Source organism: Schistocerca gregaria, chromosome X (genome assembly GCF_023897955.1).
Source record: "Schistocerca gregaria isolate iqSchGreg1 chromosome X, iqSchGreg1.2, whole genome shotgun sequence".
Taxonomy (NCBI): Eukaryota; Metazoa; Arthropoda; class Insecta; order Orthoptera; family Acrididae; genus Schistocerca; species Schistocerca gregaria.
The window spans coordinates 747,065,899-747,090,303 of NC_064931.1; the positions used below are offsets into that span (position 1 = coordinate 747,065,899).

A 24,405-nucleotide genomic window follows, 5' to 3' on the forward strand; every position below is an offset into this window, starting at 1 on the left:
TGACGAATTTAACAACAAATTGACAGAGAGCAAAGTTATTTGAATATTCAGAAAAATTGAGAAAGAATGACGCCAACATTGTGGGAGGTGTCAAAAATTACCTGGAAGACTGCACGGAGAATAAAGCACCATGATCCTTACCTGTACAACTCGCGAATTCAGAGTTAGTGAATCCAAATTTACTGTTCACAATAAATCATATCTACGACACGAGTTGCGTATTAGCAACACACAAGTAAGCGAACTGCTCATAAAATGGATCGCGCTACTGCAGACTTCGTACTTACATTTCCTCAAGAAGAGCAAAGTCTGCCGAACAGCACAGATGACTTCCAGGCCACGAACCGTCAAAACTACCTCTCCAGAATGTAGCCAGCCGGCAATTCTTCTCACATCCTTGCTCCTTCCCAATTCCCCATTTCAATGAACGTTAGGAGGAGGTGATGACTCCATACTGCAGCCAATGTGATGGGCGATAATCATTGCTAAATTCATGAAAGCACACTTAACTTCCCTCCTTTTGCGTGCAAGATATAAATTTTTAAACACGAAGCTGGCAGTGAGCATTGTCTTCCCGGTTGGTCAGACTTGCTCGCCAAGAACGCTGTCTAGACTGACGCAATTCTATTGGGTGTATCAAAGTCTTAGAGCGAACTCAACTGACTGTCGCACGTTGGTCAGGTGATGCCGCAGTGTCTGGACTATAAGTGGCTGTGGCATTCACTGACCATAGAGGTTGTACGTGCCAGCTCTGCTTACAAAAGCTGCGGAGTGGGTTGCTTCCTGACTTCTGCAAACACTGCCCATATCCCCAAAGCAGGCGCATTTCACCTAATGAGGTTTACAGGCAGCCTTCTGTTGACCAAAGAAGCAATAGAGACATTTCCGGGACACACCACACCAGCGTGAAGGGTGCAAGGCCACCTTCCCGAGTCACAGCTCTATTATGCACTCCGTCATCAGGCCACAAGTGGCCCACCGGGACCATCCGACCGCCGTGTCATCCTCAGATGAGGATGCGGATAGGAGGGGCGTGTGGTCAGCACACCGCTCTCCCGGTCGTTACGATGGTTTTCTTTGACCGCAGCCGCTACTATTCGGTCGAGTAGCTCCTCAATTGGCATCACGAGGCTGAGTGCACCCCGAAAAATGGCAACAGCACATGACGGCCCGAATGGTCACCCATCCAAGTGCCGGCCACGCCCGATAGCGCTTAACTTCGGTGATCTGACGGGAACCGGTGGACCCACTGCGGCAAGGCCGTTGCCACAGCTCTATTAGTCCCACTAAGATATGCGACGGTAACTCCATTTCATTCTACTGCTTAAATGGTTCAAATGGCTCTGAGCACTATGGGACTTAACATTTGTGGTCATCAGTCCCCTAGAACTTAGAACTACTTAAACCTAACTAACCTAAGGACATCACATACATCCATGCCCCCATGCTCGATGCAGGATTCGAACCTGCGACCGTAGCAGTCGCGCGGTTCCGGACTGAGCGACTAGAACCGCTCGGCACCGCGGCCGGCCGTTCTACTGCCTATGTTTATTTTACTACCCATCAGTTAATCGTCTTCGATTGTCCTAAATAAAAAAATCTCGACAGCATTTTCTATGACTTCAATCTGTACCATCTCCTTTTCGATATATTGACCACACATAATTTTAATCTGACGTGACTAATTTTAAGGCCCATCATCCAACTTTCTCTATCACGTTTTCTATTAGTTTCTATTACAGGAAAGTAATTCCAATATGTTTCTTTATCACGTATTCCTTACTTTCGACAGGTTTTTGATCCAAAAACTTCCTCCAGGGCTGCTGAGAACTTTTTCATGATTTGTAATCTCGCTGCCTGATTCCTCTTCCACTGACGCATTTGTTCTTCAGGATGATAATTTAGATTCAGTAATCAGCTGGTTTCTCAACGGCTGTTATTACATATTTTGTTAATACTGAGCCAAAAATTTCTCAGAAACTTTGAATCTCATGCAAGTAATAATTCATAATCACTACGCTATTCTATGATTTTGTTCCTTGGTTAACCTACTGATGGCCCGTTGTGCTCTTCCCACTTCTAAAACCAGCTAATAGCATTGATTAATATTGAATATTTTTTCAAAGCGGTTGGTGATAATACGTAGATATCACGTCCTTTACGGAGAGCAGGCTGATGGGTCTATTTTTTTCGTGCTTGGCGTCTTACTTGTAATGTAGTACAAGGGCAGCACTGTTCCAGTTTTGGTCTTGTGGTCTTCAGAGGCTATTGTGTCAACGAATTGTCTTCTTCATACTTGAGGCAAAAGCCGATATGAATTTCTTATATAAGCATATTTTTCCTATACTTGCTGCGTTTATTAACAATCCTTATAGCGATTGGGCAATTTCAATACCTTGGTCATTATCAAATGCTCACAAGGCGCTGATACATTTGTGGTTCTACGTTGGTAACAACTATGCCAATTCGTGAATGTTCTGTTTTTTGTATTGTTTGTTACAGTCCCGCCCTGGTAGCTATTTCATCTTATTTTATGGAACGCGGTACATACTTTAACTTTGCATGCTGGATAGTAACGAAAGTGCCGAAAATGGCGACTCGTTAGAGTGAGTATTAAATACAGCCGACGCACAAAAAATGTTTTCACGTCACGCGTCCTTCCACAAAAAAATGGTTCAAATGGCTCTGAGCACTATGGGACGCAACTGCTGTGGTCATCAGTCCCCTAGAACTTAGAACAACTTAAACCTAACTAACCTAAGGACATCACACACATCCATGCCCGAGGCAGGATTCGAACCTGCGACCGCAGCAGTCGTACGGTTCCGGACTGCGCGCCTAGAACCGCGAGACCACCGCAGCCGGCGTCCTTCCACATTTTTGTGGTAAATGAAGTACATGACGCTTATTGTAGTATCTTAGTAAAACTGGCAGTTCTTACTATTTGGTTATCTGCCAGGTATTTAGTTTCATTTCAGCAAAATTCAGAGAGGACTTCCTGAAACGCGGCAAGTTAAAATGAAAATATCGGCAGTATCATTGTTGAAGAAACCATTGTAACGTAGGTATTGAATGCTGTAAGGAAATTGCGGATAAGCTACATCAACGCCTCAAGAGTTCAAATGGCTCTGAGCACTCCATAGACTTAACATCTGAGGTCATCAGTACCCTAGAACTTAGAACTACCTAAACCTAACTAACCTAAGGACATCACACACATCCATGCCCGAGGCAGGATTCGAACCTGCGACCGTATCGGTCGTGCGGTTCCAGACTTAAGGGCCTAGAACCGCTCGGCCACACTAGCCGGAGCCTCAAGAGTAGTAGCTAGCCTAAGATAAGCGTGCGTCTGCCGCATATGCACGTAGTACCCTACGGATTTCTTAGAGTCAACGAGTGAGAGCAATTCCTAACTACACTGATGTCCAAAATTAAAGCAACAATCGGAAATTTTGCAAGGTTAGTTTGCCGCAAAGCAGTATAAACAGGTGATAGTAAAACAAAACATTGTGAAGAATACAGAACACAATCAGCTGCAACATGCCTAACGGTAGTCAAAAATGTTCTTCTTTTTTTCCAATTTAACGAATGTCACACAGATTCCGACAATTGGTTAATGTGCTCAGCATCGGCTGTGACCACCTCTGGCAGCAATACAGGCCTGACAACGACGGGGAATGCTGTGAATGATGTCGTCAGTCTCATGTTGAGGCAGTAATGCCCATTCTTCCTGCACATCTGCTCACAAGCCTTACAGAGTGGATCCCAAAGTGATGCAAGCCGTCTTTCCAGTGCAACGAAGACATGCTCTATGGGATTCGAATCGGGATAGCGACCAGGCCACGCCGCAATGCAATATCTTCCGTTTCCAAGAAAACATTAACCACACGTGCTCTATGAGGTCGAGTATTGTCGTGGATCAGTCCGAAGTCTGGGCCCGCAGCACCTCACGTCACCCGCAGAAGAGATCCCAAGATCTCGTCACGATACCTGACAGCAGTCAAACGTTGCCGATTCACCAGTACAATTTCATGAAGATGGATTCGAGTGGTAAACGTAATCCGTGCTCACACTCTTACGGATCCTCCTCGATATCGGTCTCTTTCCACAATGTTTGGGTCCCGAAGTCGTGTTCCATCTTCCCTTCAATGCGAATCCTTCGAGAATTACTCTCCAGACAAAATCGGGACGCATCTGTGAAAACAACATTGGCCCACTGTTCCACCGTCCACGTGGCACTTTGATGAGTCCACTCCAGACGTTCCCTTCTATGAAGCGCGTCAGAGTTAGACATATAGCAGATCTCCGACAATACAGGCCTCTGTGCCGAAGCCTTCTGCACACCGTTTGAGTCCATACAACACGTCCAGTGGATGCTGACAGCTCACATAGCAGTTGCCGTGTCGTATTAAGGCGGTGCTATCGTGCCCTTACAGCCAAATGACGGTCCTCTCTTCTGAAGTCACACGTGGTCGGCCCTGTCCTGGTCTTCGGGATACAGTTTCCGTCTCTAAACTGTTGCCACATCCGAGAAACAACAGAACGATTCACATTAAGCCATCAGGCCAAATAAGTTTGCGACTGTCCTGCTTCCTTTCTTTCTATGGCCCTCCACCGCAGTCTGGTAGGTATCTTCTCTTTGCCATACAGCACCGCCTGTCATTACACACAGCGGTTGTACTTGTAGGGCTATCCAGCAAACACTACCTCTTTCCATAGGTGCCCTGATGTCATCGTTGGCATGGTTGACCGTTGACCGGAATGGCATCTTCTGTTCAGAAAGGACATCTGGTTGATAGTTTGTATGACTATATCTTGAATTAGACACAGGACGGGGAAACAGCGGTTTGATGCTTTGATTTTGGACACCAGTGTACATGCTGCTCGGGTGCCTCTCACAGATTTTTCAAACTTTCTCGTGGGAATGAGTGGCTATTCTCAAAATAGCATTATTTGCTCTGTGCGCATCTACATCTACATACATACTGCTCAAGTCAGTATGGTGCATTTCAGAGTGTACCCTGTACCAGTACCTCTGACACGTAAAATATACAATTTCTAGACTTAATATTTGTTTTGCTTTTTCACTTACATTGCCCCATCATTTCGTACGAGCGATGCTTTCTAAATCTGTGCTGGTTTCTGGGCAGAAGCTTTTCTGTCGCAAGGAAATTTCTTACATTCCAGTTTAGGACATATTAAAGATTTTGAAGGAAATTGATATTAACGAAACTGGTCTGTAATTTAGCGGATCCATTTGAAAGGTTCCTGTTTATTGGCCATTTCATTTCCTTACTGCCTATTTGACATTTCTTAAGATCGTGCGTGAATTCCTAAGGGACCAAACCGCTGAGGTCATTGGTCCCTGGACTTACACACTACTTAAGCTAACCTATACTAAGGGAGGACTCGAAATACCGGCGGGAAGGGCAGCGCCATCTTTAACATGGCGCCTCAAACGATGCGGTCACCCCTCGCGGCTGCATAACTTCAATCAGTGCTACAGACTTGGAAGGCATATGAAGTTGGAGTTGCTCTGCTTCCTACGATTCTTTCTCGTGTGCGTGATCTTGCAATGGCAGTAGGGAACATTTAGGTCACAGCAAGCAATAGTGGCAAAATGGGCGTTAGAGAACTACAACTATGGTATGAACACTGGTTTTGGCCAACAGCTGCTTCCTCTTGATTTCAGGTCTGTGTATATAAATCATACTTCCTTAGAACCAACTATTCCTCGTGAAAAGTGTGTGAAATTGCAATTCGTATCGCCTGGAATCACTGGACATATTCAGCCTCTCGATGTTTGTCTTTTCCGTACCTACAGGGTGACGCACGAAATGTGTTACCATTTTGTTTTGAATATAAAGTTTATTGTCAATAAAATCTGAAAGGAACATATACTACAATGAAGAGCCGTCCATGGAGATTTGTTCTAATTCAGCACATGCTCAATACGTCCACCATTTCGTTTCCTAACTTCCTTCAAACGAACACCGAAGTTAGTGATTACCCTACGGCACATGTATTCCGTAATTTCACTGCAAGCTTGAAGAATAAGTCTTCTGAGCTCCATTAAATCACGTGGAAGTTTCGGGAATTTTTTTTTCTTTAGGTACCCCCAAAGTAAAAACTCACATGGATTGAGGTCTGGACTATTGGGGGGCCAATTTTGTCCGTCATTGAAGCGACCTGGAAACCTGAGTGAAATGATCCGCATATCGAAATGCTCGTGTAAAAACTCCAACACTGTGTTTGCAGTGTGTGGCCTTGCTCCATCTTGCATGAACCACTGCGTGTTGAAGGGCAAGGCAGTAGCAAGAAGCTGTGGAATGAAGCTATTGCGAAGTATGCTCAAATAACGCTCGCTGTTCACAGTTTCTTCAAAGAAAAACGGTCCAAAAAGTCCGTGACTGGAAATTGCTGCCCACGCTGTAATCATCGGAGCATAATGTTGTCGTTCATGAAGCACTTGTGGGTTTTCAGTGGCGCAAAAGCGTACATTTTGTTTATTAACCACACCGTCTAAATGAAAATGCGCCTCGTCTGAAAACCAAACGTTGTTGATAGTTTCTTCCCTATCCTCCGCCCACTGAGCAAACAGTAGTCTCTGCTGCTTGTGTTCTTCAGTGAGCCTCTGTGCACAGGTCATCTTGTGTGGGTGCATATGGAGGTCACTTTTAAGAATGCGTTGAACGGAGCGTCTAGATATTCCCAGTTGCACGGCTGCCTTTCTACACGATTTCCCGGGACTTCTCTGTACAGCAACTCGTACCGCTTCAGTATTCTCCGGCGAACAAACAGGCTTAGGCCGAGGTCGCTTCGCTTCCAATACTGTTCCTTCCTGTACAAATTTATCATACAACCTGTGGATGGTCTTCTAGCAAGGGACCCATCGTGTGTTAAACTGTTGTCGAAAACGCCTCTGAGTCACAACAAGGCTTTTCGTTTCATGAAAAAGTAACACAATCGCCGATCGTTGCTGTGTCGTCAGTCTTCCATTGTCAGCCATTGCTGCTTACTAGTCTCCTAGCGGCAGTATCGTGAATTACACGTCATTTCGTAACTCATTTATTTTTCCAAGCTCTGCTGGTACTGCTGTAGAGATTCCAACGGGATATCTAATGTGCGTCGTAAATTGTGAAAGAAACAATTGGTAACACATTTCGTGCGCCACCCTGTATAAAACATTATCGCACTATCTGCAGCTACGCCTTAAAGGATAGCCAGTTTTACGTTGAATTTCACGCCAGACTTTTTCGCATTCGATTGTGTATCATCACATATCTTCGCACCACCCTGTTACACCAATATGAGTCTATATGTATTCTTTAAGAGTGGATAGGTAACTGAATGTCCTGCACGGTTTGTAACTCCAAAGAAGTTCGCCTTCGATCTTGATGGTATGAACCTTTGTGATCACTGTGGCGCGCCGTTTTTCATTTTGTGTTCATGGTGCAAGTTTGATCTGAATATTTTTTGAATGTGAACAATGACCATTTTGTAAAGTGTAATACATACGTCCCATAGAAGATTGATCTCAGCACCTCCCGGATACTCATTTTCTGTCGCCCTCCTGATGCCCGTGGGGAGTCATTAGCAGCTAATATTTTCCCTGTCATAATTGTTTACACAAAACTTTCAAATGAGCCTTACGGAAGACTGAATTTGCGACCTCGCACTCAAGAGATTCCTTGTAAGTGCAACCAAAGAAAGTAAGACTAGCGTTTAACTTCCCGTCGATGTCGAGGTCAATAAAGACAAAGTGTACGTGTGTAACAAGTACCATCCCGGCATTTGTATGACGTGGTTCAAGAAACCCTCGGAAAATCTAGACAGGGGTAGATGAGTGTATTTTCGTATGCTCACCCTCACTTGGTGCCTCTGCAAGTTCTGTGTGGTATTAAGAAACGCCGAGTCCTGCATTGGCCGTGAATGGTGTGGAAAGCAGCGTGTGTCACACGCCGCTGGTTGGTATGCACGCGCATGTCTCCCACTTTACTACGCAGAACAAAAGCCGCTTCCGACATGACTAGGAGTCAAGCCGTGTAGCGTATGCTTCAAATGTTCCACAAGCAGGGAATCTCGCCACCTCCGTATCCATCGGGACTCCTTTCTTTTAGAAAGAGACAATAAGAGATAAAATTTATAGACCTAGTAGCGACAGGGAATACCAAACGGAGCGACAAAAACATGGGCAGGACGTACGCTTCAGTAACACGTTCGCTCACGGATGACGGAGCGAAAGAGGGCGGTCTAATTCACTTCCATGTTTCACTGGCGAAGGACTGTATGAGGTCTGTAACAAGCTCCTATGGTGATATTACAATTAATTTCACTCAAAAGAAGGCATAAAATTCGTGGGTAGATAAAAACGCTGATCATTTGGCGCATAAAATATTTGTAAAATATATTACGTCGAACTGTAGGTACTGACGGTAGGTGCCGCTTAATGAATCACGTTGTTTCACACACACAATTAAGACAGGCGTTTCTCTTTATATAATTAACAACTAGCTTTTTTCGGCTTATTTAACTAATTAGCACGTAACAGTAATTCAATAGGCAGAAGCCAGAAAATATCGCATCTCCCACTGAACTTTTAAGTATGTATGATCATCACCATCCATTCGGCATCTACTATTGGAAAAGGATACGCTTTACTCTTTTTCACGTTTTACAGTCATCAGGTGTAACTATCCATGTTGCTTCAACATGTTTTACAATCCACATCTACATCGACGCTCAGTACATCATACTTAAGTGCCTGGCAGAGCGTTCAACGAATCAAAAATGCCTCTGAGCACTATGGGACTTAACACCTGAGGTCATCAGTCCCCTAGACTTAGAGCTACTTAAACCTAACTAACCTAAGGACATCACACATGCCCTAACCAGGATTCGAACCTGCGACCGTAGCGGTCGCGCGGCTCCAGACTGAAGCGCCTAGAACCGCTCGGCCACACTGGCCGTAACATGGCTTCAACGAATCACCTTCACAATAATTCTCTATTATTTCACTCTGGAGCAGCGCGCGGAGAAACGAACACTTATATCTTTCCGTGCGAGATTTAGGTTGGGTTGTTTTTGGGGAAGGAGACCAGACAGCGAGGTCATCGGTCTCATCGAATTAGGGAAGGACGGGGAAGGAAGTCGGCCGTGCCCTTTGAAAGGAACCATCCCGGCATTTGCCTGGAGCGATTTAGGGAAATCACGGAAAACCCAAATCAGGATGGCCTGACGCGGGATTGAACCATCGTCCTCCCGAGATCTGATTTTCCTTATTTTATTATGATGATCGTTTCTCACTATGTAGGTTGGCATCAACAAAATATTTTCGCATTAGGAGGAGAAAGCTGGTGACTGAAATCTCGTGAGAAGATTTCGCCACAACGAAAGGCGCCTTTGTTTTAACGGTGTCCATCCCAAACCCCGTGTCACGTCCGTGACACTCTCTCCCCTATTTCGCGGTAATACAAAACGTGCTGCTCTTCTTTGAACTTTCTCGATGTACTCCGTTAATCCTATCTGGTAAGGATCCCAGACCGCACAGTAGTAGTGCAGGCAGTCTCTTTAGTAGAACTGTTGCATTTTCCAAGTGCCCTGCCAATAAAACTCAATCTTGGTTTCCCTTCTCGACATTTTCTACGTGTTCTTTCCAATTTAAATTGTTTGTAACTATAATTCCTAGGTATTTAGTTGAATTTACGGTCTTTAGATTAGACTATAACCGAAGTTTAACGGAATCCTTTTAGCTCCAATGTGGATGACCTCACACTTTTCATTATTTAGGGTCAAACGCCAATTTTCGCACCATTCGTATACCATTTCTAAATCGTTTTGCAATTTGCTTTGATCTTGTGATGAGTTTACTAGACAATAAACGACAGAATAAATTGTAAACAACGCCAGACTGCTACTCAGATTGTCTCGTAAATCGTTTATATAGATAAGGATCAGCAGAGGACCTGTAACACTACTTGGGGGAACGACAGAAATCACTTTTGTTTTACTCGATGACATTCCGTCAATTTCTACGAACTGTGACCTCTCTGACAGCAAATAACGAATCCAGTTACACAACTGAGGCGATATTCCTTAAGCACGCAACTTGACTACATGCCGCTTGTGTGGTACAGTGTCGAAAGCCTTTAGGAAATCTATAAATACGGAATCAGTTTGAAATCCCTTGTCAATAGCACTCAACACTTCGTGTGTGTAAAGAGCTAGTTGTGTTTCAAAAGGACGATGTTATCTAAATCCGTGTTGACTCTGTGTCAATAAACCGTTTTCTTCGAGGTAATTCAAAATTTTCGAACACGATGTACGTTATATCGACCTTAATGATATGGGCCTGTAATTTAGTGGATTACTCATACTACCTTTCTTGAATATTGGAGTGTCATGTGCAATTTTGTAGTCTTTGTATACGGATCTTTGGTCGAGCGAATGGTTATATATGATTGTTAAGTATGGAGCTATTTCGACACCATACTCTGAAAGGATCCTAATTGGTACACAGGTATATTTTTCGTTTCTTTTTGGAGGATTTTAGGGTTAGAACATTCAGTCTCGCCACAACAACCCTGTGTTCACTAATCCCTGTAACTTTTTTGATGCTCGTTATTAGCTCAGGGCTATTAATTGATAAGAGGTCAATCGTTTTCACAACCGTTTACGATCCGCGTGGACTCATGAACTAACTGCTCGAAATAATTTTCAGAGAATGCGTTTAGTACAATTTCAGATGATGTTTTTTTGCGTACCTCTGGGTTTAAACATGTGTTTCTCCAACATATCAAGGGTAAATGAAAGTCACCACCAACTATAGCTGTATGAGTCGGGTACGTGTTTGAAATTAAATTCAAGTTTTCTTTGAACCTTTGGGCAATGTATCATCGGAGCTGAGCGATCGGTAAAAGGATCCAGTCAAGATTGACATCTGCCCATAGTAAGTCACAGGAACTACCTGCTTTAAATTCGCTACAAGATAAATTACTTCTCACAGCAACAAACAAGCCACCGCCAACTGTGTTTATCCCAACCTTTCGGAATAACTTTAGGTTCTTCGCAAAAATTTCGGCTGAACTTATCTCCGGCTTTAGCCAACTTTCAGTGCCTATAACGATTTAAGCATCAGTGTTTTCTATTAGCGCTTGGAACTCTGGTACTTTCCCCACACAGATACGACAATTTGCAACTGTTATACGGATGGTTCTTGTATCTACATTTTTCCTACGTTCGACCTATACCCTTTGAGACCGAAGCCCTTTTTGTATTTCCCCGAGGCCCTCTAACCTAAAAAAACCGCCCAGTCCACGCTACACAGCCCCAGCTAGTGGACTCTGACCTACTCAGCGGAACCCGAAACTCAGTCACCCTATGGCGTAAGTCCAGGAATCTGTAGCCACCTCCCATCAAGCCGTTGTCTCGGCATTTTCTTATCCCTTGGAATCCGACAAAGAAGCACACAGGTCCTTTTCCTAACCGTTCACCTTGCTACTCTTCGCGGTCACCTCCACCTTATAGTAATGACAGTAACAACATACACTCAATGTACACATATTAACTGTTCGCCTCTAGCGCAAATAAAATTTGACAACGAGTGGGAGAAGATAACAGAGAAAGTTTGACAATAGGTCTTAAAATAAACTATACCAAATCTAAAATAAAGGAGAACTGACATATCGAAAGTGAAAAAGTAAAGATTTTACAACATAGTCAAAGAACCAATTGATGAGCTTTCGTATTTAAGGCGATTAAAGACAACTGTAAGATCGGCAAACGAAATAAACAGTAAAGTAAAATGTTTACTTTTGGTACTTGGGGTTGTGAGGTAACGGGCAAGTTGTAAAGCCCTGGAAATATATGTTCGGAGTTGGGGCGACTGCACAGGACACTCGTCAAAGCAGAGACCCGGCAGCAAACACGTGGTGGCAAACGTTAGCCGGACGAGAGGGGTAGCCCCAGCGCATGGTCCAGCCGCGTGGCTGGGAATTCCGCTGTGACGAGGCCGCTGCTTTGTGACAATGAAGGAGACACGCCGGGAGTGCCAAAGATGGCGGACTTTGTGAAACGCTAATGGCAGGCATTTCACAGTTCGTATAGAAATTAATAGTATCCAGTTGGATCCTGATACTTAAAAAAGAAACATGTACATTACTATTAATTGCATGACGATTCTGATGGTGTTATCAGATTTTCATTATCGTTAATAGTTTAAAGTTTAGTATCTGACGGTAAATTATACAAGTAACACACAGCAACGAATTTCCAAATTTAAACGCTTCATCCGGTTTTGTTGATCGCCGTGTCTTTATAAAGCTGTTAGTGTAAACCTAAATTGGTATGAATTACAGGCATGTAACGTGAATAGTACATGAGTTACTGGAGGTCAATGTGGCCGATTACTATCGATCGTGTCAAGCCATAAGTACTCCACAGTTACACGATAAAATGGTAGCAGCATGCTTATAAAGATATTTATTCATCTATGCCTTTGTTTATATATATTCATGAAGAAATTGGTTAAATACTTACTGAGTTTTAGAAAGCCATGAGGCATTAGGCTCTTGGCCTACCATTTGCTTCTTTTCTTTTGATATATGTTTATTTAATTGTTTATGTATTTAATAATGTGTGTTAGAGCGTGTTTATGGTCCAGCCGTAGGAATATTTATTTAATTTCAAGCATTTAAATCCAGTATTTAGACTATGTTTCATTACGTTTGTGTGACTGTGCGTTGGCATGAAGACATGGCGCTAGACAGCTACGGTCGCAGGTTCGAATCCTGTCTCGGGCATGGATGTGTGTGATGTCCTTAGGTTAGTTAGGTTTAATTAGTTCTAAGTTCTATCCGACTGATGACCTCAGAAGTTAAGTCGCATACTGCTCAGAGCCATTTGAACCTAAATTGTCCTAGGGACAAACACACACACCCATGCCCGAGGGAGGACTCGAACCTCCGCCGGAACCAGCCGCACACTCCATGACTGCAGCGCACCGACGGCTCGGCTAATCCTGCGCGGCTGAGACTGGATGGAAGCGAGTTTCCGGAGAGGACACAGGGGTAGTCCGGGAAGGACGGCACTGGACGCGGGGAGTGCTGGATACGTCAGGACAGGACACGGAAAGTGCTGGATACGTCAGGACAGGACACGGAAAGTGCTGGATACGTCAGGACAGGACACGGAAAGTGCTGGATACGTCAGGACAGGACACGGAAAGTGCTGGATACGTCAGGACAGGACACGGAAAGTGCTGGATACGTCAGGACAGGACACGGAAAGTTCTGGATACGTCAGGACAGGACACGGAAAGTGCTGGATACGTCAGGACAGGACACGGAAAGTGCTGGATACGTCAGGACAGGACACGGAAAGTGCTGGATACGTCAGGACAGGACACGGAAAGTGCTGGATACGTCAGGACAGGACACGGAAAGTGCTGGATACGTCAGGACAGGACACGGAAAGTGCTGGATACGTCAGGACAGGACACGGAAAGTGCTGGATACGTCAGGACAGGACACGGAAAGTGCTGGATACGTCAGGACAGGACACGGAAAGTGCTGGATACGTCAGGACAGGACACGGAAAGTGCTGGATACGTCAGGACAGGACACGGAAAGTGCTGGATACGTCAGGACAGGACACGGAAAGTGCTGGATACGTCAGGACAGGACACGGAAAGTGCTGGATACGTCAGGACAGGACACGGAAAGTGCTGGATACGTCAGGACAGGACACGGAAAGTGCTGGATACGTCAGGACAGGACACGGAAAGTGCTGGATACGTCAGGACAGGACACGGAAAGTGCTGGATACGTCAGGACAGGACACGGAAAGTGCTGGATACGTCAGGACAGGACACGGAAAGTGCTGGATACGTCAGGACAGGACACGGAAAGTGCTGGACGGCGCGGCGGACGAACAGTCGCGGCAAAGACTTGGAGTGGAGCAGTTTGCGCGTGATCGCGAGAGATAAAAATACTTTAGAGTGCCGACATGTGCTCTTGTGTGATTTCCGTGGCTTCTGCAGTGAAGATGTAGTGTGCGTTCAGAAGTGAATGTCTCTCGAGCTATGTTGTTGTTCATAACTAATTCCGTGCTGTAGGAATCTAGAGTTTCCCTGTTATTCAACTTATACTTTATTTAATTGCTGGTCCATCGACACCAATAAGTGTTTTGCAGAAATATACCACATTCTCAAAAGTGCTTCTACTGTCTAACTCATCATTTAAAGTCGTTAAGATAGTACCTGCAGATTTTATTTAATTGCAATCTTTCATTTATAAATTTCTATATTAATTCGCAATTGCCGAGTGACAAGAGCCTTCGACCATTCGATTCATGTGTGTGTTCAGAATGTGTACTGTAGACTCAGAAGTATTTGGCTTGTAATGCGGAAACTACGTATCCCAGCCCCTAGACAACGAAAACAGCCAAAACTTTTAATATTGCAACGTTGAGTCGGAGGGTGCGTAGTTATTTTTGAAAGCTCGCCGGGCATAATCAGTGTATATTACCAGTTCTGACGCGTGGCTCTGGGAAATGAACTTTTAATGCAAAAAACCGTTCATAAAATGGGATTAGTTGTTGGAAATTATTACAAGAGAGAATAAAATAAGCAAATTAATTAAGGAACAAATTGGATTAAGATGTAAACGAAAATAAGGTGGGTGTGGGCGGGACATGTACTTAAGCTAGTGGACCAAGAAAATGCTTTTCTTGATTACATCGTCGACATACACTCCTGGAAATGGAAAAAAGAACACATTGACACCGGTGTGTCAGACCCACCATACTTGCTCCGGACACTGCGAGAGGGCTGTATAAGCAATGATCACACGCACGGCACAGCGAACACACCAGGAACCGCGGTGTTGGCCTTCGAATGGCGCTAGCTGCGCAGCATTTGTGCACTGCCGCCGTCAGTGTCAGCCAGTTTGCCGTGGCATACGGAGCTCCATCGCAGTCTTTAACACTGGTAGCATGCCGCGACAGCGTGGACGTGAACCGTATGTGCAGTTGACGGACTTTGAGCGAGGGCGTATAGTGGGCATGCGGGAGGCCGGGTGGACGTACCGCCGAATTGCTCAACACGTGGGGCGTGAGGTCTCCACAGTACATCGATGTTGTCACCAGTGGTCGGCGGAAGGTGCACGTGCCCGTCGATCTGGGACCGGACCGCAGCGACGCACGGATGCACGCCAAGACCGTAGGATCCTACGCAGTGCCGTAGGGGACCGCACCGCCACTTCCCAGCAAATTAGGGACACTGTTGCTCCTGGGGTATCGGGGAGGACCATTCGCAACCGTCTCCATGAAGCTGGGCTACGGTCCCGCACACCGTTAGGCCGTCTTCCGCTCACGCCCCAACATCGTGCAGCCCGCCTCCTGTGGTGTCGCGACAGGCGTGAATGGAGGGACGAATGGAGACGTGTCGTCTTCAGCGATGAGAGTCGCTTCTGCCTTGGTGCCAATGATGGTCGTATGTGTGTTTGGCGCCGTGCAGGTGAGCGCCACAATCAGGAATGCATACGACCGAGGCACACAGGGCCAACACCCGGCATCATGGTGTGGGGAGCGATCTCCTACACTGGCCGTACACCTCTGGTGATCGTCGAGGGGACACTGAATAGTGCATGGTACATCCAAACCGTCATCGAACCCATCGTTCTACCATTCCTAGACCGGCAAGGGAACTTTGCTGTTCCAACAGGACAATGCACGTCCGCATGTATCCCGTGCCACCCAACGTGCTCTAGAAGGTGTAAGTCAACTACCCTGGCCAGCAAGATCTCCGGATCTGTCCCCCACTGAGCATGTTTGGGACTGGATGAAGCGTCGTCTCACGCGGTCTGCACGTCCAGCACGAACGCTGGTCCAACTGAGGCGCCAGGTGGAAATGGCATGGCAAGCCGTTCCACAGGACTACATCCAGCATCTCTACGATCGTCTCCATGGGAGAATAGCAGCCTGCATTGCTGCGAAAGGTGGATAAACACTGTACTAGTGCCGACATTGTGCATGCTCTGTTGCCTGTGTCTATGTGCCTGTGGTTCTGTCAGTGTGATCATATGATGTATCTGACCCCAGGAATGTGTCAATAAAGTTTCCCCTTCCTGGGAAAATGAATTAACGGTGTTCTTATTTCAATTTCCAGGAGTGCGTAGGTCCAATACGTATGCAGTATTTAGTGAGATACCTCCGTCCACCTAAGCAAAAACTAATAACACCAAGTGGTGTCATTATATGAACAATTTGCCTTTAAAAACTTATCACTGAATGTAACTTATTGTTTCACCCTGCGTATGCTACTCGCTACTCTACACCACATTTACAAAGCACAAAAATTACACATAAAAGCTAAATAATAAAGTAAATTAGCCACCTCATGCAGTACGGAAGAATTCAACACCACGTGTAAGATGTATGGTAAATGGGTGATTCCTGGGTGATAACTCCCCACTATTTTTTCGGACATGCCATTCGGAAAGTGTGATTGAGAAACGCAGTAGTACCGCCTGGATCTTCTACATTGGTTTGCAAAACATGGGTGGGATGTGTATGGCTTCTACCGGAGACAAATCAACCCTTAACTGGCAAGATGTCCCTTGTTAATGTATTACACAAAAGAAAGTTGTTAGGTTCGTGATTAGTATAAATTACAATGGTGTGCAAAACTTAAGGACGAAAGCAACATTCGCATGATGTGATACTGCCAAGTAACATAGCTCGATCAAACTTGGACCCTACATAGAAAGAATTGTCACAGTATAGTACAGAAGGTATCTAAAAGAAATAGGCAACGGGACGAACAGGAATGACACTATTATTAATAGACAATAATTACACTGAATCCACCGCGATTTACGACGGTCTCATGGGCATTACAAGAGGCGAGACATGTTTCTCAATAGAGTATATGATCACCACGGATAGAAATGTATGCTCTGTAACGTGCTCCTACGGTGGCTATAAGGTTCGTTAAATTCTCGTGCCAGGGCGTTTCACTCTTCTACCAGTGTGGCTGACACTTGCTGGATGGTTGTGCTACATACGTTTCCGCAGAGCATCCCACGTGGAAACAAATAGTCAGTTCATAATATAAAATCAGGAGGGGAGCAGGTTCGCGGAAAGCAGCGAAGCTCGCTGTCCTCAGATATGATTGTAAACATTATGAGAAAAGCTGATATGGTAATTAGAGAGAACAGATGGACTTTTCACTATCATGATAATTTCATTCTAACTTCCAGGAATTTTACGAAGTATTCTCTATGGCGTGGTTACGTTGGCTACAAATTCGTGCGAGAAGAGTACGAAAGCTGATCCAGCGTTATGGAGCGTATCTCAAAGTGGGTGCAGTTATACGGGAAGTAAGAGTGGAAACTTGCATGTGCAATAAACATCCTTGATATAGTTGTTTGTGTAATTATTTTTGCTGGAAATCACTCCTTGGATGGCTCTCGTGTACAGATACAGGTAGAGTCGTGTAAGACATAATAGCCCTTTTACTTCGTGAACAATCCATGATATCGAAACGATGTTTACAGTAAATGATTGCAGGCAGAGAGGCACGTCGCTTTGTTGCATGTTTAACCCTTTTAGCTCATGTGACATTGAAGATATTGAAGGAAGTAATTTTTTGAAGTGGAATGATGTTTTTAAAGACATCAGAGCGCTCTTGAAACGACGAGTGTAGTGATACAACAGCTGTTAATGTTGGCATTGAAACTTATCACAAACGTATCGGAGAAATGTGCTTATACTAAAAGGCAAATATCTGCTATCTGCGGATTAAACACCCCGAATTGGAGCTTTAATGCCAGGTTCCGTCGTTATAAGAAGCAAAGAGATACGCTGAGGCACTACGATAAACCTTATTTCCTCTTGGGTCTAGTTTGTATGGCATAGATACAAGATCAACGTAGATCGTTTTTTATTTATTGTTTTATCGAACTACACGGTGACTTCTATCGATCAGCAGGCGCTTAGAAGTATACCTGAAATGTGTGTACGTTTCCATATTTAAGTGAACGGTTATTGTGCCAACAAGTAAACAGTCGAAAGACCCGACATAAATGCCGCACTTGGAGGTGTTTACATAACAATAACCGTTTCCGTCGCCTTCCTTCCTTCTGGCCGAAGTTTATCGTAGGCTGCTGGAGCAACGATGGGTAACTAGAGATTGGAAACTATCGCAGGCCATTCCCGTTTTCAGCCAGGGTCGTAGGACAGACGCGCGTAATTGCAGACTAATACTGCTGACGTCAGTCTGTTGTAGAATCATGGAACACTCTTACGCTCACTCATTATGCCGGTTTTGAAGGACGGAGATCTCCGATATAATAACCAACACGGCTTCCGCGAACAGAAATCTTGCGAAAGTCAGACCGCTCTGTTCGTCCATGAAATCCGTAGACATGGCGCCCGGGTTGATGCCGTGTTCCTTAATTTCCGGGGGGCAGTCTATACAGTTTCGCATTGTCGTTTAGTGAACAAAATACGAGTTTACCGAATATCCTAACAGATTTATGATTACATCCAGAATTTTCTTCTAGCTAGAACTGAACACGTTGTTCTTAACGGAACAAAATCGACAGATGTTCAAATAACTTCGAGAGTACCACAAGGGAGTTTTATAAGGCTGCTACTGTTTACAATTTGTAGAAATAATATAGTTGATAGCGTTGTCGGCTCTGTGAACTTAACCTCGGACGATGCGCTTGTCTATGGAAAGACGGCAGCGCTGGAAGGCTAGCGAAATGCAGGAAGACCTCCACACCTTCGATAACTGTTGCAAGGGCTGGCAGTTAACCCTGAGAATAAATAAACGTAACTAATGCACATATAAAGGTGAAGAGATTCACAACTGTTCCATTAGGCTACTGGCGACAAATGACTGGATACAGTTGAAACGTCCCCTTTGAAAAATTATTAATGACTGTGTTGGTAAAGTTCTACGTTATTTGATTTTCAAACAGCTGAGCAAAACTCAACGTACTCAGTTTTCTCTTTACTTATTCTGATCATCAGTAAACTGAAACACAATATTTTTAGCGCGACGCAATCTGACTTTCAATAATCCCTACAAAAGAATGGTCCTGACTAACAATAACCTATACCTTTAGTGAATCACTTACCTCCCAAAAATCTTCGTTACTCGAACTACTGCAATACAGCGAGCGCCAATACTGCCAGCAAAATAAAAGATTCTAGCTACTGAAGGCACTAACTACTGATAGGCATGTTAGAAAACGAAAGATTTTGATAGAGACAAACAATGTATTTACCTTAATAGTGCTCAAAAGTCATAATATATATATAATTGTGTGACAACCAATTAAACAAATTTACTTTTTCTGGCGGACACACGTCCAGATCGTCCGCTCAAAACTTTGGCATCTCTCTCCTCACATCCACCACTGCTGGCGGCTCACTTCTAACTGCCCAACGCTACGCGCTGTTCACATCCAACTGCCCAACAACACAAGCAAATATTCTAACAATGAGTCCAACCAGCCACAGACTGCACACAGCGCAGTCAGCGATTTTCATACAGAGCACTACATGGCGTTACCATCATAAAAACCTGAACAGCCTACTTACACAGTTGTTGTTGTTGTGGTCTTCAGTCCTGAGAGTGGTTTGATGCAGCTCGCCATGCTACTCTATCCTGTGCAAGCTTCTTCATTTCCCAGTACCTACTGCAACCTACATCCTTCTGAATCTGCTTAGCGTATTCATCTCTTGGTCTCCCTCTACAATTTTTACCCTCCACGTTGCCCTCCAATACTAACAACCACCGTAAAATACCTAGTTGTAACCATCCTGAGCGGCCTAAAATGGAATGACCACACAAAACAAATTGTAGGGAAAGCGGATGCTAGGTCTCCATTGGCAGAATCTTGGTATATCTAACTCATCCAAGCAGGAAGTGGATCAAGAAACACTGTTTTGACCGCTTCTTGAATACTGCTCGTCAATCTGGGACTCTTATCAAGTAGGATTAACAGAAGAGACAGAGAATACACAACGAATTGCGGCACGTGTGGTCATAGGGCCCTTTTGTCTGTGCGAAAGCGTTAAGGGGACGCTGACCAGACTCCAGAGGCAGTCGCTATAAGTGAGATATTCTGACTTTTGAAGAGGTTTACTGTGAAATTTAGAGAGCGTAAATTCCAAGAAGTGTCGGGCAGTATATTACTTCCTTACGCGTATGTCTCGCTAAATGACTTCGATGAGAAAATTTGAAAATTTGGATGTCACACAGAGGTTCAACGACAACCAGTATCCACACGCACGATTCGTGAATGGAACAGGAAAGATGCGGTGTCGTTGAATATCGAAACGAAAAAGCTAGAGGCCGTCAACCTCAAGGAAGCTGTAAGCTAGCGCAGCGTCAGTGGCGGGGACAACCCGAGCGGGCCTCGGGCCACGCCCTCGGAGTTCCCAGGCGTCTTATTATAAGAACGCCCGCAGCAGACAAGTACTTCTAGGTACCGTCGTCGAGTCAGTTTCGGAGTATTGCCAGGCTTAAGAGTGGCATAGGTTGTTGTTGTGCGCCGAACATATAGTTCTTAGAACAGTTCACTGTGCTACTGCACGTTTCATTACCGTCTTCAAGGTATCTGTTATTAGTGAATCTGAACAGCGTGCCTACGCATCCACAGCAGGGGAGGACTCGTCACATCACCCCGTAAACTGCCACAGCTGGGGCCATCAATAAAAGTTAAGTCGTTCTTCAATTAATAAAGTGATTTTGCTTTACTTGTGTTAATTGTGCACCCCGATTTAGCACAAAAAGCCAGTGGCACCGGAAGTATCCTCTACCTCACACCGTAAGGTGGCTTGCGGAGTATTGATATAGGTGTGTTTTAGAACAACTCGACCGGAGAACCGTACCAGATATCGTATCATCTTGTTGCCCTAAATCAGGTTGGGGTTGTTTGGTGGAGGGAGAGGGGGGGGCGGGGGTGTGGGAGGAGACCAGACAGCAAGGTTATCGATCTCGACGGATTGGGGAAGGACGGGGAAGGAAGTCGGCCGTGCCCTTTCAAAGAACCAAAATCAGGACTAAATTATATTTTGGAAGTGATCAGCAATTATCTTCATCTAGTTCGCCGCTGTCACGGTGCTTTCGATTACTACCACAGATACCGTGCAAGCCTAGGTGAATGTTCACCACAACAGAACGCTGCCCCCACCGGGCTGCACCCATTGGAGGTATATGTTTCGAAAAGTTGACCACCTCGATGACACGATCATAGACCAGTTATGAACAGAAACGTAGCTCATCTCTCTAGATGACACGTATCCACTGATGTACGGTCAATCTCGATGATACCCTGCCTACTGACGATGTATTTGGGTCAACCTGAAAACTCGTAGGTGTCATCTGCTGCGAAGTCCACGGGCCAACAATACGCGATGAACGGTGTGCTCCGAACACTTGTGTCTGCACCAGCATTGCACTCTGTCTTCAGATATTACAAAGATCTCCGACTATCCAACTTCACACACGGTCTGTGATGAAATGTTGATATCAAAAATTGTTGAAATGGCTGTAAGCGTTATGGGACTTAACATCTGAGGTCATCAGTCCCCTAGAACTTAGAACTACTTAAACCTAACTAACCTAAGGACATTAAACACATCCATGCCCGAGGCAGGATTCGAACCTGCGACCGTAGCAGCAGCGCGGTTCCAGACTGTAGTGCCTAGAACCACTCGACCCAAGCGGCTGGCTTCGCATTTTCATCGTCCATGTAAGAATAAAACTGAACCGAAGCTGTTAGGCGTTATTGCCTGGAAGACTTCAACTAGCTGTTTAGCTGAGTAATTGGTAATGGTTTCTTCATTCTCCCGCATTGCTACCCTGACTTAGGAAAGTATGAATGTTTATAACTTAAGTGTAGCTCATCAGAGTAGAAGACTGCCTTGTGGTGCGTAGTGCATAGTGTATGTTTCCGCTGTGGATGTAGGCGCGAGAAGTACTTTAGAGGCCGCCGAAATTAAAGTCCCTTTGCGACAAACAAAGCCTTACTTCCTTCTTCGACACGGACGTTCTGATTTATACAATAATTTGCCTCAATGTATTTTGATCAGGGAGAATGCTCCACCATCTTTCCTCTCATTATTTACAAAATTCTTGCATGCTTAACACAATACAATCTTGTAACCGTAGGCTTCTGCGGCCACAGGGAAGCCATTTGCAACAGCGGCGGAAACGTCGGAGAATTTTTTATATTGACAATGTGGTCACGTACCCTGAAAAATTTTATTGACACAATTAATTCTTATTCGTAGAAGCAGAGTTAAAATCCAGTAACTTTTTTTAAATTTTCCGTAGTTTATGTGAAGCACTGTAAGATAATATTTGCAAGCTTTCTTCAAGACCACAGCAGAATTCCTTCCACATGTGTGACCAAATAGGCTACTGCTTATATCTAACGAGCTACCTGTCAACAGGATACTGAACTCTGACCCTCCTTGCTTCCTGATTCTGGCCATGTAAGCTGTTTTTCACGACCAAGATCGAAACCAGTTATGACTAAGCGGAGGGCCGCCGAGGTATTGCGCATTTAGCCTTCCGCACACGTGAGGTGATCGCAAGAGTGGACGCATTTCAAGATGTGGTTTGCGATGTCATAATGTGGAATTTCACGTTGAGCATCAATCCCGAGCGAGACTTTTGAATCAGCTCATGTCTGATCTTAACAACGTGCTTCGAGATGTGAATAAATACAAGATCACGTTTTACATCAAAGGATGAAATGAGTGGACTCCACATTGGACTAAAGTTTTCTAAAGCTAAGTTGCCGTATTTGATTGTTCTTGTATTAATATTTGCATACTATGAAAATCTGCTATTTCAAGGCATCGGTGGACATAAATGAAGCGCGACGTTTTGCGTGGTGCTCTTTATTAACGTATCATGAAATGGTATGTCAATGGTTGAAAGTGCTACGAGACCCCCAGGTATAAAGGTATAGACGGGAATATAAGTCTCTCCAGATGTTATACCTGGTCAATATCTGTGTACGTATTCACTATTCACAGACCCATAAAAACTTATTTGAGGTGAACTCTGAATGAATCGAAGCAAGCAAGATAGTATTGACAACTTGGGTGCTGCCCACAAGCAGTATGTATGTTAGTGCAATGATTTCGCAATTCAGCGATCTAAGTTGCACATTAATGTTTAGCTCTTTAAAATTGTTGCAAACTTCATTTGGTTTTCAAAGATATTATCAGTTATATTTTATGAAGGAGGAAACGTAATACTTTTAAAGCTCTGTTTTCAACACATTAAGCGTTTATGAATCCACTGACATCTCCACAATGTTCTTTGGGAACTTTCTCGGTGTTCTGAAAATCGCTAATGAAGTTTCTGTAGCTCTTCGACGCGTGTCCCTTTTTTGACCAAAAATTTGTGTTGGTGGTGGGCCAAGAGTAGCAGACAACTGCCGATGCGGGGTGCTGAATCGCAGATCAAGTTGCAGAGCACGTGCCGAGAGAAAGTGTCGGAGCGATCACCAACCACGTTGGAAACGACGTTCTCGTTCACGTACGCATCTACGTCTCGTCTGAGGACGGCTTTCGTGAAGTCAGGCATGGAGTGGGGGAAAAAAAAATCTGTAAAGCCTACTTCCTGCATTTATAGCCTTCTTTGGAGTGGCTTCTTAATAATTCTACTGGAATTACTGAAGAGTTACCTCTTAAGCAATAAAAGTAACTTTCTTTTGCTTGCGCCTTTGTACCGCAGTTTACGCGGGATCGGCGTGGTTACAATCGGATTTGGCAAGGTTAAGTTGAAGTGGTGGCCGGATGCCCTTCCTGCCGCCACCCCGTACCCCACGGGACGGAATCAGTGTACCCCAGCCGTCTGCGTTTAGTGTAAATCATGAAACAGTGCGAACGTGTTTCAAATGTCTGCGAGTCGTGTAAATGAGGCGGGTCGTGGGGACCAGCCCGGCATTCACCTAGTGGGATGTGTAAAACCGCCTAAAAACCACATCTAGGCTGACCAGCACACTGGCCCTCGTCGTTAATTCGCCGGGCGGACTCGATCCGGGGCTGGCGCGCTTACCCGAGTCCAGGAAGAAGCGCACTAGCGCACTCGGCTAACCTGTCGAGTAAGTAATAAACGTAACTGTTTAAGGAAAAAAACGACCGCTTCGTTTCAGTTCAGTAAGGTATGGAAAAATTTCGCCATTGATAAGGACGAATACATTTGTGGTTAGTGGTATTATTCGTAGAACTTGTGTGCATCTCGCTCATATTTGAAGCAGATACAGTAAGTGGTCGGTGTATTCCCCTATGGCGATGCCAGTAGTAGGCTACCAACTCTATGAAGTGCGAGGACGTGACCGCGGCTTTCGGTGACCGGATTACTACGTT

At 44.8% G+C, this 24,405-nt stretch overlaps 1 pseudogene; it reads right to left on the reverse strand.

Annotated features, from left to right (window-relative positions):
* Positions 1-1,150: 1,150 nt before the first annotated feature.
* On the reverse strand, positions 1,151-1,268 carry LOC126299787 (5S ribosomal RNA; annotated as a pseudogene).
* Positions 1,269-24,405: the final 23,137 nt, after the last annotated feature.